We start from the raw sequence: 17,631 nt of genomic DNA, 5'->3' as shown, positions 1-17,631 counted from the left end.
TCACCTTTTAAAGGGAGACTCAGACCTACTTTCAGCCCAACAACTGTCCTCAGAGGCAAAAGCTGTTTTGAATATTGTTGCTGACGCTGTTGCAAATAAGCAAGTTTATAGGATTAATGACCAGCTTGAAGTTAATCTGTATGTCATGCTAAACAACAATCACCCAGTAGGCATTCTAGGACAGTGGGATGAGCAACTCACTGATCCACTGTTAATATTGGAGTGGGTATTTTTGGCTTATCAACCAAAGAAAACAGTAAGCACTCACATAGAATTGGTAGCAAAATTAATTTGTAAAGGCCGTCAGCGTTGTGTGCAATTAACAGGCCAAGATCCAAAAAACATTGTGGTTCCCATAAAAAAATGACTATCTTGATTGGTGTTTAGCAAACAGTACGGATCTGCAAATGTCACTGTTGGATTTTTCAGGGAAAATATCGTTCCACTTACCATCACATAAACTCCTGCAAATGCATTTGGAATTGCAAATTGTGCAATGTCCTTTGGTCTCTCCGGTGCCACTTTCTGGCCTTACTATCTTTACTGATGGGTCCGGAAAGACTGGAAAAGCAGTTGTTACATGGAAACAGGATGGTGAATGGCAAGACCTTATCGGACGAGAAGAAGGGTCTCCTCAGTTAGTGGAACTCCAAGCTGTTGCAATGGCTTTTCAAAGATTTCCTCATGTTCCACTAAATATAGTTACAGATTCTGCCTATGTAGCTGATGTTCACAGAATCACAGAATTATCTAGGTTGGAAGGGACCTTGAAGATCATCTAGTCCAACCATTAACCCAGCACTGACAGATCCTAACTACACCATATCCCTAAGTGCTATGTCAACCCGCCTCTTGAACACCTCCAGGGATGGGGACGCCACCACCTCCCTGGGCAGCCCGTTCCAACGCCCAACAACCCCTTCCGGAAAGAAATACTTCCTAATATCTAGTCTACACCTTCCCTGGCACAACTTGAGGCCATTCCCTCTTGTCCTATCACTTATTACTTGGTTCAAGAGGCTCATCCCCAGCTTTGTTAAGAGATTAGATAGATCTCTTTTAAAAGACGTGAACAATAAGAATCTGTTTTTTCTTTTAAAGACTTTGTGGCATGAGTTGCAATCTCGGTCGCAACCCTTTTATGTGCTTCATGTCTGAAGCCATACTGCACTGCCAGGGTTCATTAATGAAGGTAATGCACGAGCTGATGCTCTTGCAGCCCCAGCTTGGGCTGCTCCTCTTCCGGACAAATTTCAACAAGCTGTGACTTCTCATGCCTTTTTCCACCAAGGTGCCAGAGCATTACAACGACAGTTTGAATTGACTCCTTCTGCTGCCAAAGACATTACAGCTTCGTGTCCAGACTGCCAACAACACATATCTGTGCCTCAGCTAGGAGTTAACCATAGAGGTCTACAGAGCCTTCTGTTGTGGCAAACAGATGTTACTCATATACCTGAATTTGGGCGCTTGAAATATATACATGTTTCTGTTGACACCTTTTCCACAGCTGTATGGGCCACCGCCCATTCTGGAGAGAAAAGTCGAGATGTTTCCTCGCACTGGAGATCTGCCTTTGCAGCTTTAGGCATCCCTCACCGCATTAAAACAGACAACGGCCCAGGATATGTGGCAGCCCGCACCCGTGCATTTTTACACCAATGGGGTGTATCTCATGTAACTGGCATTCCTCATTCCCCCACAGGACAAGCCATTGTCGAACGTACCCATGCTACTCTCAAGCGACTGCTTGAAAAACAAAGAGGAGGAATGCAAGGAGACATGCCACACAGCCGTCCTGCTAAAGCAATATATACTTTGAATCATCTTACCATCCCACAATATTTCATCAATCCCTCAAGTGGAAGGGAAACCCACTGAGAGAGGATGGAAAACACATCTGATTAACACGTGGCTCAGAGACTGGTGCCACCGTCGGAATTTTGGGTTCTTTGATCATGGCAAGGTTTATAAGGCACCTGGTCTGCTGGTGACAAATGAGACAGGTGGGATGCAGCTGTCCCAGAGGGGGAGAAGGATTCTGGGGCAGGAGTTAGCAGGGCTTATTGACAGGGCTTTAAACTAGATATGAGGGGGGAGGGGGAGATAACTGGGCATGTTAGGAATAAGCTTAAGGGAAGCGTTCCAAAGCTTGAAGGATGGTGGACTGGTGAGGGTTCTCCCTCTGTCACTTCATTTGAGAGAAGGGAAAGATGTTTAGGAACTGTGGAAGCACCTGAGAAGGGTCTGGTAGGGAATGGGGCCCACACTCACAAAAAGGTGTTGGATTCATTAGCTCATCTCAAGTGCATCTATACCAATGCTAACAGTATGAGCAACAAACAGGGGGAGCTTGAAGCCATGATGCAGCATGAGAACTATGACATAGTAGCTATCACAGAAACGTGGTGGGATGCCTCACATGACTGGAGTGCTGCCATCGATGGCTACAAGCTCTTCAGGAGGGACAGACAGGGAAGGAGAGGTGGCGGAGTGGCCCTGTATGTAAGAGAATGCTGTGAGGGCTCAGAAATCAAGTATAGTGATAATGGGGTTGAGGGTGTTTGGATTAGGTTAAGGGCCAATAAAGCAGATCTTGCGGTGGGAGTCTGCTATAGACCTCCCAACCAAAGCAGTGAGGGGGATGAAGCTTTCTACAAACAGTTGGGAGAAATCTCGTGGTCACTTGCTGTTGTTCTTGTGGGGGACTTTAACCTCCCGGGTATCTGCTGGGATCACAGCACAGCAGAGAGGGAACAATCCAGGAGGTTCCTGGAATGTGTGGAGGATAACTTCCTCACACAGCTGGTGAGTGAGCCGACCAGGGAAGGTGCCCTCCTGGACCTTCTTGTGAACAGGGAAGAGCTTGTGGGGGAGGTAAAGGTTGGAGGCTGTCTGGGGTGCAGTGATCATGAGATGATTGAGTTTTCGATCCTTGGAGAAACAAAGAGAGGGGTTAGTGTCCTGGTTTAACCAGGATAGGGTTAAGTTTCCCCAGCAGTGGGGGAGGAAGCTCTAGCCGGGTTATTCATATGCCATGCTGACGTCACGTCCAGGCACCAGAGCGTTGGAAGAATCGGTGATCATGTGGGGTTCGCGCCGCCGGGTTTTCTCTCACTGCTATATTGGTAGATATTTTGCCCTGTTCATTGTTATTACTGTTATTCTTATTGTTATTGTTGCTGTTTGTTGTGTTGCTGTTGCACTGTTGTATTAAACCTCTCCTTATCTCAGCCCCGGGGCTTTGTATTTCACTCCCTTTGTGGGGGAGGGGCAGCGGCCGCGTGGTCTCAGACCCCGGCAGGGCCTAAACCACCACAACTTTGGCGCCCAACGTGGGGCTGGAGAAGACTGAAATAAGGACAAAAGGAGAAGGTGTGTTAGAGCAATCTGTTAGGTGTAATTTTTCTGTTTTTACTTGTATTGTTTGATAAGAAATGTTTGCAATGCTGGGCAATTAGATTGCGTGGTGGGGCTGGATTAATCCTCATCTCCACTGTGTGCTCCTAGTACTGGTGTTTGTTGTCGGTGGAAAATGTGTCAAGGGTTTTATTTTACTGTACTGGCTACTGTCTGCTTATAATGGGCTCGTTTCGCTGCTTGTGGGGGTGAACCGGTACCTGTTTGCTGCCTGGTCTTTTGTTTGGGGTCTCACCCCCTCTGTGGGTGAGCCAGGGGAAGAGATCCTCTCGGTTTTTGAGAGTTTCAGCTATCCCTGGAGCACCCAGGCCAGTGTGCTTGCAGCTCTGTGCTTTCTGAATGTCTGCCAGATCTTGTTTTGGGCCATGCGGTACTTCTCCAACAATAGCACCACCCGGAAACCTGCCCCAGGGGCAGATAGTTATAAATGGCTAGGTATGTGGGAGAAGATGGGCAAGTGCCTGAGTCAGTGGTCACCCCCAACGTTCTGGGATTTCACTCCCGAACAAGTGCAGAGTCCTGATAAACTGGTGGAGTGTTTGGAAAAGGTGTGCTGCCAATCTGACAAACCCCGGGAGATGCAGCTCGCTGCGATGTGCTGGGGGCTTGCCCATGCTTACTGCATCGCCCTTAACACTGATCACTGCCCTCAAGGGGAAGAGAGAGCTGCAGGGTCTGAAAGTGAACCTGCTGGTACAGCAGCTGAGCCAGAGGGACAAGCAGTGCCAGTATCAGTTGCCCCGATACGGAAAACCAAATATACCAAAAAATCCCCTCGCAATGTACAGGGTGATAATGAACCAGGCCCATCACGAGAGCAGGAGGAAGAGCCGGAGGTAACCATCCGATCTCTATCCCTCAGTGAGTTGCGAGATATGCGCAAGGATTTCAGCCGCATTACAGGCGAGCAAATTTGCAACTGGCTGCTCCGGTGCTGGGATAGTGGAGCTGCTGGTTTGGAATTGGAGGGGAGAGAGGCCAAGCAGCTGGGACCTTTAGCCAAGCAGGCTGGTATTGACAAGGCAATAGGGAAACAGGCTCAAACCCTCAGCCTTTGGAGGCGACTCCTGCTCGCTGTGAGGGAGAGGTACCCCTACAAGGATGATGCTCTATGTCGGTTAGACAAGTGGACCGACATGGAGAAAGGCATCCAAAACCTCAGGGAATTGGCTGTGTTTGACATGGTCTATGGTGATCTGAATGATGAGCAGTCACCAATGGATCCAGATCAGGCCCCTTGCACACAGCTGATGTGGCAGAAGTTCCTGCAAAGTGGACCAGAGGCACATTCCAAAGCATTAGCAGTAGCGTCCTGGTGGCGAGACACTCAGACAGTGGACGAAGTGATTGGCCAGCTCCGGCAATATGAGGGAAATCTCCCTTCCTCCCAACATGCTTTGGTTTCAGCTGTAGAGGAACTGTCTCAGAGGCTCCAGAAAGTGGAACAGGACATGTCCTATGTTCCACCTGCACGGGCCGATGTCTCAGCCATTAGAAGCAGGCGTTTCCCCACCCAAGAGAAGGGCGGTAGAAGGTACACACCACGGGGCACCCTGTGGTTCTTCCTCCGCGACAATGGGGAGAACATGAGAAGGTGGCATGGACAGCCCACTTCCGCCCTAGCTGCACGAGTACAGCAGCTGAAAGGGAAGACCACCATGAAAGGGGAGTCTTCCAAGAGAGACGCAGCTCCAGTGTCTAGTCAGAAATCCCCCAGACAGAATAGAATGGCCAACAGTATGCTTGACCCTCTTGAGGGGACCAGGAAGTCATTCCTGCAGGAGTCACTCTTAGATCAAGTGAGTGATGGTGAGCAGGATTAGAGGGGCCCTGCCTCCAGCCAGGTGGAGGAAAGGGATAATCGGATTTACTGGAAGGTGTGGATCCGATGGCCTGGCACATCAGACCCACAAGAATATAAGGCCTTGGTAGACACTGGCGCACAGTGCACCCTGATGCCATCAAGCCACAGTGGGGTCGAACCCATCTGCATCTCCGGAGTGACAGGGGGGTCCCAACAGCTGACCCTATTAGAAGCTGAAGTAAGCTTAACTGGGAAGGACTGGCATAAGCACCCCATTGTGACTGGCCCAGGTGCCCCGTGCATCCTAGGTATAGATTACCTCAGGAGAGGGTACTTTAAAGACCCAAAAGGGTACCGGTGGGCCTTTGGTATAGCTGCCCTGGAGGAGGTGGAGCAATTGTCCACCTTACCTGGCCTCTCAGAGGACCCCTCGGTGGTGGGGTTGCTTAAGGTTGAAGAGCAGCGAGCACCAATTGCCACCAAGAAGGTGCACCGGCGGCAGTACCGCACTAACCGAGATTCCCTGGTCCCCATCCATCAGCTGATCCGTCGACTAGAAAGCCAGAAGGTGATCAGCAAGACTCACTCACCTTTCAACAGCCCTATATGGCCAGTGAGAAAACCTAACGGCGAATGGAGACTGACCGTGGACTACCGTGGCCTGAATGAAGTTACGCCAGCGATGAGTGCTGCGGTGCCGGACATGCTAGAGCTCCAGTATGAGCTGGAGTGGAAGGCAGCCAAGTGGTACGCCACGATTGACATCGCTAACGTGTTCTTCTCCATCCCAATAGCACCAGAGTGCAGGCCACAGTTTGCGTTCCCTTGGAGGGGTATCCAGTACACCTGGAATCGATTGCCCCAGGGGTGGAAACACAGCTCCACCATTTGCCATAGACTGGTCCATACTGCACTGGAGAAAGGTGGGGCTCCAGAACACCTGCAGTTCATTGATGATATCATTGTATGGGGGGACACAGCTGAGGAAGTCTTTGAGAAAGGAAAGAAGATAATTGAAATCCTCCTGAAGGCTGGTTTTGCCATCAAGCGACAGAAAGTTAAGGGGCCTGGAAGGGAGATTCAGTTCCTAGGAATAAAATGGCAAGATGGGCGTCGCCACATCCCAATGGAGGTGATAAACAAGATAACAGCCATGGCCCCACCAACCGCTAAAAAGGAGACTCAGTCCTTCCTGGGCGCTGTGGGGTTCTGGAGGATGCACATCCCAAACTACAGCCTGATTGTGAGCCCTCTCTACCATGTGACCCGCAAGAAGAACGATTTTAAATGGGGCCCTGAGCAGCAACAAGCCTTTGAACAAATTAAGCAGGAGATTACCCAGGCAGTGGCCCTCGGGCCAGTCCGAGCAGGGCAGGAGATTAAGAACGTGCTCTACACCGCGGCCGGGGAGAATGGCCCTTCCTGGAGCCTTTGGCAGAGAGCAGATGGGGAATCTCGAGGCCGACCTCTAGGCTTTTGGAGCCGGGGATACAAAGGCTCTGAAGCTAACTATACCCTGACTGAGAAGGAGATACTGGCAGCGTACGAAGGAATTCGAGCTGCCTCAGAAGTGGTCGGCACTGAGGCACAGCTCCTCCTGGCACCCCGACTGCCGGTGCTGGGATGGATGTTCAAAGGAAAGGCTCCCTCCACACATCATGCAACAGATGCCACGTGGAGTAAATGGGTTGCGTTGATAACACAACGGGCTCGAATAGGGAACCTCGACCCCCCAGGATTAGTGGAAATGATCATGAACTGGCCAGAGAGCAAAGATGCTGGGATGTCACCAGAACAAGAGGTGAAACGTGCTGAGGAGGCCCCACCATATAACGAGCTGCCAGAGGAAGAAAAACAATATGCCCTGTTCACTGATGGGTCTTGCCGCATTGTGGGAAAACATCGACGATGGAAGGCTGCAGTGTGGCATCCCACACGAGAAACCACTGAAGCTGTTGAGGGACAAGGTGAATCGAGCCAGTTCACAGAGGTGAAAGCCATCCAATTGGCTTTGGAGATTGCTGAGCGAGAAAAGTGGCCGAGGCTCTATATCTACACTGACTCGTGGGTGGTGGCAAGTGCCCTGTGGATGTGGTTGCACCAATGGAAACAACTGGCAACGCAAGGGCAGACCCATCTGGGCCGCTGAAGTATGGCAGGATATTGCAGCCCGGGTGGAGAACCTCGTTGTGAAGGTGCGCCATGTGGACGCCCATATACCCAAGAGTCGAGCCACTGATGAACTTCAACACAACCAGCAGGCGGACCAAGCTGCTAAGATCGAGGTGGCTCAGGTGGACTTGGACTGGCAGCGTAAAGGTGAACTGTTCATAGCCCGGTGGGCCCATGAGACCTCGGGCCGCCAAGGCAGAGATGCAACATACAGGTGGGCTCGAGATCGAGGGGTGGACCTCACCATTGACACCATCGCAGAGATCATCCACGGATGCGAGACGTGTGCTGCGATCAAACAAGCCAAACGGGTGAAGCCCCAGCGGAATGGAGATCGATGGATGAAATATAAGTATGGAGAGGCCTGGCAGATCGACTACATCACACTGCCACAGACCCGCCGAGGCAAGCGCCACGTGCTCACAATGGTGGAAGCAACCACTGGGTGGCTCGAAACTTATCCAGTGTCCCACGCCACCGCCCGGAACACCATCCTGGGCCTTGAAGAGTGAGTCCTGTGGCGACACGGCACCCCAGAGAGGATTGAGTCGGACAATGGGACTCACTTCCGAAACAACCTCATAGATGCCTGGGCAGAAGAACACGGCATCGAGTGGGTCTACCACATCCCCTACCACGCACCAGCCTCCGGGAAGATCGAGCGCTACAATGGACTGTTAAAAACTCCATTGAGAGCAATGGGGGGTGGAACCTTCAAACACTGGGACACGCATTTGACAAAGGCCACTTGGTTAGTCAACACAAGACGATCTGCCAATCGAGCTGGCCCGGCTCAGTCAAAACTTCCACGTGTTTTAGACAGGGATAATGTCCCTGTGGTGCGCATGAGGGACCTGCTGGGAAAAATGGTCTGGGTTAGTCCTGCGCCGGGCAAAGGCAAACCCATCCACGGGATTGTTTTTGCTCAGGGACCTGGGTGCACCTGGTGGGTGATGCAGAAGGATGGAGAGGTCCGATGCGTACCACAAGGGGACTTGATTGTGGGGGAAAACACACCGTGAGTTATACTGTGCTTTTGTTAATTTTTCTTTGTTAATGCTAATTGCTAAGTGGCAGCTGGATGTGACGCACATGGTATAGACTAAAGGGGTGGATTATGTCCTGGTTTAGCCAGGATAGGGTTAAGTTTCCCCAGCAGTGGGGGAGGAAGCTCTAGCCAGGTTATTCATATGCCATGCTGACGTCACGTCCAGGCGCCAGAGCGCGGGAAGAATCGGTGATCGCGTGGGGTTCGCGCCGCTGGGTTTTCTCTCACTGCTATATTGGTAGATATTTTGCCCTGTTCATTGTTATTACTGTTATTCTTATTGTTATTGTTGTTGTTTGTTGTGTTGCTGTTGCACTGCTGTATTAAACCTCTCCTTATCTCAGATCGGGGCTTTGTATTTCGCTCCCTTTGTGGGGGAGGGGCAGCGGCCGCGTGGTCTCAGACCCCAGCAGGGGTAAACCACCACAGTTAGTAAAACTGCCACCTTTGACTTCCGCAGGGCAGACTTTGACCCGTTCAAAAGACTGATTAACAAAATCCCTTGGGAGGCTGCCCTGAAGGAAATGGGAGTCCAGGAAGGCTGGACATACTTCAAGAGCGAAGTCTTAAAGGCACAGGAGCGGGCTGTTCCCGTGTGCTGAAAAACAAGCAGGCGGGGAAGGAGACCGGCCTGGCTAAACAGGGACCTTTGGCCGGATCTCAAAAACAAAAGGAGAATCTATTGCCTTTGGAAGAGGGGCCAGGCCTCTCATGAAGACTATAAAGATGTAGTGAAGTTATGCAGGGAGAGCATTAGGAGAGCCAAAGCGCAGCTAGAGCTCAACTTGGCTACAGCTGTTAAGGATAACAAAAAATGTTTCTATAAATTCATTAACAGCAAAAGGAGGATTAGGGAAAATCTCCCTCCTTTACTGGATGCAGAGGGAAACATGGTAACTAAGGATGAGGAAAAGGCTGAGGAGCTCAACGCCTACTTTGCCTCAGTCTTTAGCAGTGGAACTGGCCGTTCCCTGGACACCCAGCCTCGTGAGCTGGGAGATGGGGAGGGGAAGCAGTCTGAGGTCAGCACAGTTGAAGAGGAGGTGGTCAGAGACCTGCTACACCACTTGAATGCACACAAGTCTGTGGGACCGGATGGGTTACACCCAGGGGTGCTGAGGGAGTTGGCAGATGTGCTCGCCAAGCCGCTGTCCATGATTTACCTGAAGTCATGGCTGACTGGGGAGGTCCCATTGGACTGGAGGGTGGCAAATGTGACACCCATCTACAAGAGAGGCAGGAAGGAGGATCCAGGAAACTATTGACCTGTCAGTCTGACCTCGGTGCCAGGGAAGGTCATGGAGCAGGTCATCTCGAGTGCCATTAAAAGTCATATAATGGACAACCAGGGGATCAGGCCCAGTCAGCATGGGTTTATGAAAGGCAGGTCCTGCCTGACAAACCTGATCTCCTATGACAAGATGACCCGACTATTGGACGAGGGAAAAGCTGTCAATATTATCTACCTGGATTTTCGAAAAGCATTCGGCACAGTTCCCCATAGAATTCTCATAGAAAAACTGGCTGCCCATGGCCTGGATGAGCGAACGGTCTGCTGGGTCAAGCACTGGCTGGATGGACGGTCCCAGAGAGTGGTGGTCAATGGAGCTAAATCCAGCTGGCGGCCGGTCACAAGTGGTGTTCCTCAGGGCTCGGTGTTGGGACCATTTCTGTTCAACATCTTTATTGATGATCTTGATAAGGACTGTTGAGGTTTGAACTCAGCCGGCAGCCAGACACCACGTGGCCAGCCATTCACCTCCTCCTCCCCCCTCTGGTAAAATAGGGGAGGGACAAAAAGACGAGAATTCGTGGGTTGAAAAAAAAGAAAGAATTTACTAAATATAACAAGAGAACAACTGTGGGAGACATTGGCCTGCCAGCCTTGCACAGCCTGTGAGAAAGAGCTAGGCTTTGATGAAAAACAGGCCTTGGGAGAAAGATAAGAGGCTGTTGGGTTATGCCAAGGTGGCAGGGAAAAACAACGGCCAGCTGCAACACTGAACTGTGGGAAAGTGCTGAGCTGTGAGAAGTTGCTACTGTAAGAACAGCGCGTGAACGAGAGGGTGATTGGTCTGCACAGCGCGTGTTAGAGTGGTCTGATGCTGATAGGAGAAAAGGTTGATAGCTGTCTGATTGCTGATTTGCTAATGATGAAGTAAGAGCTTTACTGACAGCATCCGAGAGCATAAGTATGTATCGTTGTAACAAGAAACTCTCTTTCTTTCTGGATTTCATCGGGAGTCCATGCCTCAGTTGCCGCAAACAGCAATAACAATAGTGAGTCCAAAAAGAAACGGGTAAAATGCAGCAGTAGCTTAACGAGCACGGTGACCGCCCCCACAGCAACAACATGGCCCGACGAGCAGACGGTGTGCGCGAGAGAGAAAGCGAGCGAGAGAGCCCGCCCACCTAAATCCCTGGGCATGACATCACATGGTATGAAATACTCCAATGAAAATTAACTCCATCCTGGTCGAAACCAGGACAGTCTCCAGCCCTTATTCCATACCACTGACGTCACGCTCAGGTTCCAAATCCATCCTAAGGAATCACCACCCCTTTTTCCCAGGTCTCACAGATACCATTCCCTCAGTCTATGGGCCATCCTTCCACAATGTCTGCTGAGTTCATTTAGTCCATAACTTCGGGTTCCATCTGTCATGACAGTCTATAAGGCTGAGGAATGAGGCGGAGTTGGCTCAGTCGGTGGAGCAGGAGGCTTTGGATGTGGCACAGGGATGTTGCGAGAAACCAATTGCAATGACAGGGTTATTTGACAGTCTGGTTCATTGGCTGTTCTCACCTAAAATCAAATCTCCCTGAGGCACACATCAGACCTCTCCATCCTTCTGCACTACCCACCAAGTGCACCCAGGTCCTTGGGCAAAAGTGATCCCACACATGGGTTTACCTTTACCCGATGCAGGAGTAACCCAGACGGTCTTCCCCAACATATTCCTAATGCGCACTATGGGGGCTTTATCCCCATCCACGGTATGTAGGAGGTTTGATTGAGCAGGGCCAGCTTGCTTGGCAGATCCTCTGGGATTGACTAACCAAGTGGCTTTTGCTAAATGCACGTCCCAGTGTTTGAAAGTCCCACCCCCCATTGCTCTCAGTGCAGTTTTCAGCAACCCATTGTATCGCTCAATTTTCCCAGAGGCTGGTGCCTGGTAGGGAATGTGATATATCCACTCAATGCCATGTTCTTTGGCCCAGGCCTCTATGAGGTTGTTTCGGAAATGTGTCCCATTATCTGACTCAATCCTTTCTGGCGTGCCATGCTGCCGTAAGACTTTCTCCTCAAGGCCTAAAATGGTGTTCTGGGCAGTGGCATGGGGCACGGCCTAAGTTTCCAACCAACCCGTGGCTGCTTCCACCATTGTAAGCACAGAGTGTTTGCCGTACCTAGTTTGTGGGAGCGTGATATAATCAACCAGCCAGGCCTCCCCATATTTATATTTTGACCATCATCCTCCATACCAAATGGGCTTTAACCGCTTGGCTTGCTTGATCGTAGCACATGTCTCACATTCATGGATTACCTGTTGTCCTGGTTTAGCCAGGACAGGGTTAAGTTTCCCCAGCAGTGGAGGGAAGCTCTAGCTGAGTTATTCATATATCATGCTGACGTCACATCCTGGCGCGAGCGCGGGAAGAATCGGATTGCGTGAGTTGGCTCAGCCGGTTCTCTCACTGCTGTATCGGTATATATATATTTTTTGCTCTGTTCATTGTTATCACTGTTATTCTTATTGTTATTGTTTGTTGTGTTGCTGTTGCTCTGTTTTATTAAACCTTTCCTTATCTCAGAATCGGGGCTTTGTATTTTACTAATGTGTGGGGGAGGGGCAGCGGCCGCGTGGTCTCAGACCCCTGCAGGGATTAAACCACTAAACCTGTGCAATAGCATCCATGGTTAAGTCCACCCCTCGGTCACGAGCCCATCTATATGTTGCATCTCTTCCCTGATGGCCTGAGGAGTCATGGGCCCAGCGAGCCATAAATTGTTCACCCCTATGTTGCCAGTCCAGATCTACTTGAGCCACCTTGATCTTGGCAGCCTGATCCACCTGTTGGTTGTTCTGATGTTCTTCAGTGGCCCCGCTCTTGGGTACGTGAGCGTCTACATGGTGTACTTTCACAGCCAGATTCTCTACCTGAGCAGCAATATCTTGCCATAATCCATCAGCCCAGATGGGTTTGCCTCTGCGCTGCCAGTTGCTCCGTTTCCATTGCTGTAACCACCCCCACAGGGCATTGGCCACCATCCATGAGTCAGTGTAGAGACAGAGCACCGGCCACTTTTCTCGCTCAGCGATATCCAAGGCCAGCTGGACAGCTTTCACCTCTGCGAACTGACTCGATTCTCCTTCTCCTTCAGCAGCTTCAGCAACCCGTCGTGTGGGGCTCCATACAGCTGCTTTCCACCTTCGATGTTTCCCCACAATGCGACAGGACCCGTCGGTAAACAGGGCACATCGCTTCTCGTTATCCAGTAGTTTATTATATGGTGGGGCCTCCTCAGCAAGTGCTACCTCTTCCTCTGGTGCCATTCCAAAATCTTTGCCTTCTGGCCAGTTTGTGATCACTTCCAATATTCCCAGATGGCTGGGGCTCCCTATTCGAGCCCCTTGTGTGATTAATGCGACCCATTTACTCCACGTGGCATCAGCTGCATGGTGTGTAGAGGGGACCCTCCCTTTGAACATCCAGCCCAGCACTGGCACACTGTATTTCTTACTACTGTCCCGCAAAGGTCGGAGGTAAGCTTAGAGGTCATTTCCCTGTGACTAGCCTTCCCCTCTAATGCCAAGGAAACAGCCATCACTCAGCGGTGGCGTGACTTCATTCAGGCCGCGATAGTCCACTGTCGATCTCCACTCTCCATTAGACTTTCGCACTGGCCATATGGGGCTGTTAAAGGGGGAGTGCCTCTTGCTGATGACTCCTTGGCTCTCTAGCTGACGAATCAGTCTATGGATAGGGATTACAGCGTCTCGATTGGTGCGATATTGCTGTCGGTGCACGGTTGTAGTGGCAGTTGGCACCCGTTGTTCTTCAACCCTCAGCAATCCCACAACAGAAGGATCCTCTGAGAGACCAGGTAACACAGACAGCTGTTTAATTCCTTCTGTTTCCAAGGCAGCTATACCAAAAGCCCACCGATACCCTTTTGGGTCCTTAAAATACCCTCTCCTGAGATAATCTATGCCAAGAATACATGGAGCGTCTGGGCCACTCACAATGGGGTGGTTTTCCCACTCTTCTCCACTTAGGCTCACCTCGGCCTCCAATACAGTCAACTGTTGAGACCCCCCTGTCACTCCTGAAATACAAATGGGTTCTGCCCCTTAAAAATTTGATGGCATTAGGGTGCATTGCGCACCAGTGTCCACTAGAGCCTTATACTGCTGAGGGTCAGATGTGCCAGGCCATCGAATCCACACGGTCCAGTAAACTCGGTTGTCCCTGTCCTCCGCCTGGCTGGAGGCAGGGCCCCTCTAATGTTGGTCATAATACTCGCTAACGACAAATGGGTTAGTGTGGTGTGCACGGGTTTCAGCCTCATCTTGGTCACCCACTTCTTGTAAATACAAGTCAGAAGTTCTTCTCATAGGATCATGAGCAAAGTCGACCTTTCTGCTCCGTTTGGGCACTTGATTACTGGAAACTGGAGCAGCATTTCTCCTAAAAGAACCCCGTTTTGTACTTGTTCTTCCTTCCAGCTCACATACCCGCTCTTCTAGGAGGTAGGTCAGTTTTCCATCCCATTTCTTCATGTCTTCTCCATGGTCACGCAGGCAATGCCACAGCTCCCCCCGTGGTGTGTACCGGTTCTCTCGAGTAGGGAAACGACTGCTCCTAATAGCCGAGATTCTGGTCCGTGCAGGTGGGGAGTAGGACATGTTCTCGTTAAATTGCTGGAATTCATGAAATAATTTCTCCACAGCTGCAACGAGGGGGTAAGAGAGACTTTCTTCATATTGTCGTAGTCAGCGAGCCAGTTCATCCACTGCTGGTCCCTCTTCGTCTCTCCGGTCCATTACTGCTGATGCACTGGTATATGATGAGGGTGTGCTCCGTACAAACTTCCTCCACACGGGCCGGGTGCATCGGACTTCATCTGGATCTGTGGGTAGCCGTGCATTATCTGGGTCATAGTAAACTGCCTCCCGCACAGCTAGCTCCCTCAGGTATTGAATGCCTCTCTCCATAGTGGTCCGCTTACTTGGTCGACATGCAAAGTCTTCCTTGAAGGGATACCTCTCCCTCACACTTGACAGAAGTCGCTTCCAGAGACTGAGATTTTGTGTCTCCTTTCCAATGGCCTTGTCAATGCCCCCTTCCCTACACAGGGATCCCAGCTGCCTCACCTCCCTGCCCTCTAGTTCCATGCCACTGGCCTCGCTATCCCAGCACCGCAGCAGCCAGGTAACGAGTTGCTCACCTGGATGGCGGCTGGAATCTTTTCTTATGTCTCACAACTCACTCAGGGATAAGGATCGGGTGACTATCACTGGCTCTGCCTCCTCCTGTTCTCGTGATGGGCCTGGTTCATCCTCACCCTGTACACTGCGAGGGGATTTTCTTGTGTATTTCTTCTTCTGTCTGGGAGCAACTGACACTGTCGTGGGTTGGTTCTCTGGTTCAGCTGCAGCGCCTGTCCTCGGGCTTGTAGTGGCTGCAGTTTCTGTTACTTGGTTAATCTTAAATAGTAGCTTAACCATAAACAACCTGAACCACATGCAGGAAAACACTAACTCCTAACATCACGGCAAACATGTTTTTGTCAACATTCCAAAGATATTTGAACTCCCCGAATTTCTCAAACACAGCTGTAAATAGCCCCAGGGCTGATGACCGCATGCTATCATAGATGAGCATCACATAGTACAACAGAAACAAAACCTTAACCCACCTCTCACGGAAGGTGAGCAACAGCATGGGAAACACGTATTGCAAATGAGGTGGTAAGATCTTAAGGAGCCAAGCAATCCACATTTTACCCGTTTTGTTGTCATCTCAGACAAAAAGGAAAAAAAAACCTCGGTGCCCCACGTTGGGTGCCAAAAACTGTTGAGGTTTGAACTCAGCCGGCAGCCAGAGGCCACGTGGCCGGCCGTTCACCTCCCCCTCCCCCCTCTGGTAAAATAGGAGAGGGACAAAAAGACGAGAATTCGTGGGTTGAATAAAAAGAAAGAATTTACTAAATATAACAAGAGAACAACAGTAACAATAGTGAGTCCAAAAAGAAAGAGGTAAAATGCAGCAGTGGCTTACCGAGCGCAGCGACCGCCCCCACAGCAACAACACGGCCATCGGCCAGACGAGCAGATGGCGTGCATGAGAGAGAGAGAGAAAGCGAGAGAGCCCGCCCACCTAAATCCCTGGGCATGACATCACATCGTATGAAATACTCCAATTAAAATTAAGTCCATCCTGGTCGAAACCTGGACAAGGACATAGAGTGCATTATCAGTAAATTCGCAGACACTTGGATAGGTTGGATCAGTGGCCAATGTTAACGGGATGAGCTTCAACAAGGGCAAGTGCCAGGTCCTGCACTTGGGCCACAACAACCCCCTGCATGGCTACAGGCTTGGGGAGGTGTGGCTGGAGAGATGTCTGGAAGAGAAGGATCTGGGGGTTCTAATTGACAAGCAGCTGAACATGAGCCGGCAGTGTGCCCGGGTGGCCAAGAAAGCCAACGGCATCCTGGCTTGGATTAGAAATAGTGTGACCAGCAGAAGTAGGGAGGGGATAGTCCCCCTGTACTCTGCACTGGTGAGGCCACACCTGGAGTGTTGTGTCCAGTTTTGGGCACCTCAATACGAGAGAGATCTCGAGGTGCTGGAGCGAGTGCAGAGGAGGGCAACGAAGCTCATGAAGGGCCTGGAGAATAAATCCTGTGAGGAGCGATTGAAGGAGCTGGGACTGTTTAGTGTGAGGAGGAGAAGGTGAGGGGAGACCTCATCACTCTCTACAGCTCCCTGAAAGGACATTGTAGAGAGGTTGGTGCTGGTCTCTTCTCACAGGTGATTAGTGACAGAACAAGAGGGAACGGCTTTAAACTGCAACAGGGGAGGTTCAGACTGGACATTAGGAAAAAAATTTTCCCAGAAAGAGTGGTCAGACAGTGGAATAGGCTGCCCAGGGAGGGGGTGGAGTCCCCATTCCTGGATGTGTTTAAGGGTCGTTTAGATGAGATGCTGGGGGATGTGGTGTAGGGGAGAACTTTGTAGAGTAGGGCTGATGGTTGGACTCGATGATCCCAAGGGTCTTTTCCAACCTGAATGATTCTATGATTCTGTGATTCTATTCCAATAACCCTGTGATATTAACACATTTTTTGTCATTACAGAGCTCAAACGAAGTATCTGTTCCTCATGCCAAAGTCCTAGTGCGGGATCTTATCTCCCGCAAGTGGGAAGGCCCATGGGACCTTGTTACTTGGGGACGTGGGTATGCTTGTGTCTCTACAGCTCGTGGTCCGCAATGGATACCAGCATGAAATGTGCGACCGTTTTTATCGCCCTCCTCAGAAGTATCACCTTTGCAGTCTGGGTGCTAGCACAACCAAAAACAAATGTCTGGGTCTAACTTGTACCCTTTGCAGGAAGCAAGGGAGGTGAATCAATATTATGGTCCGCACAAACTGTAAATGCTCTGATTGATGCTGAAGCAGAGGCTTCCTTAACATATGGGAACTCCAGGAAAAGCCGTACAAACACAAATAGAAAGGGAAATACAAGACCTCCCCGGACAATTGTATTCAGTCATGTTTCCCCCTGTTTCTGAAAATATAATAGGTATTCACATTCTAAAAGGACTAACTTTAAACCTTTCTGATGGTCAGTACACTAAAGGCCTTGATTTTAAAACAAAGAAGGGGGAATTCTCTGGACACACCACATAATCAACTGGTAATGGCTTTATATACTCTTAATTTCTTTAGCAGAAATCATTCTGCTTTGACGGCAGCAGAATGTTATTTTACTACTACAACAGACACTGCAATTAAACTACGGGTCTTGTATAAGGACCCCGAAGGAGACCCAACCTGGAGAGTGGATCTGTTGGGCTATCCAACTTCCCTTGTTTAGCCGTGTTCAAGGCTGAGAACCCACGTATTTGGCCTTGTTAGAAACTCCCTTGGTTCCCCCCCCGAGCCCTGGCCAGG

General features: G+C 50.4%; 1 pseudogene; it reads left to right on the top strand.

Moving 5' to 3' along the window:
- Window positions 1-591: 591 nt before the first annotated feature.
- Window positions 592-17,631, top strand: part of LOC141917618 (dimethyladenosine transferase-like) — a 36,199-nt pseudogene continuing 19,159 nt past the window's right edge.

Source organism: Strix aluco, chromosome W (assembly GCF_031877795.1).
Source record: "Strix aluco isolate bStrAlu1 chromosome W, bStrAlu1.hap1, whole genome shotgun sequence".
NCBI lineage: Eukaryota > Metazoa > Chordata > Aves > Strigiformes > Strigidae > Strix > Strix aluco.
Note: the sequence above shows the minus strand (reverse complement) of the source record. Positions and strands in the feature narration are given on the sequence as shown.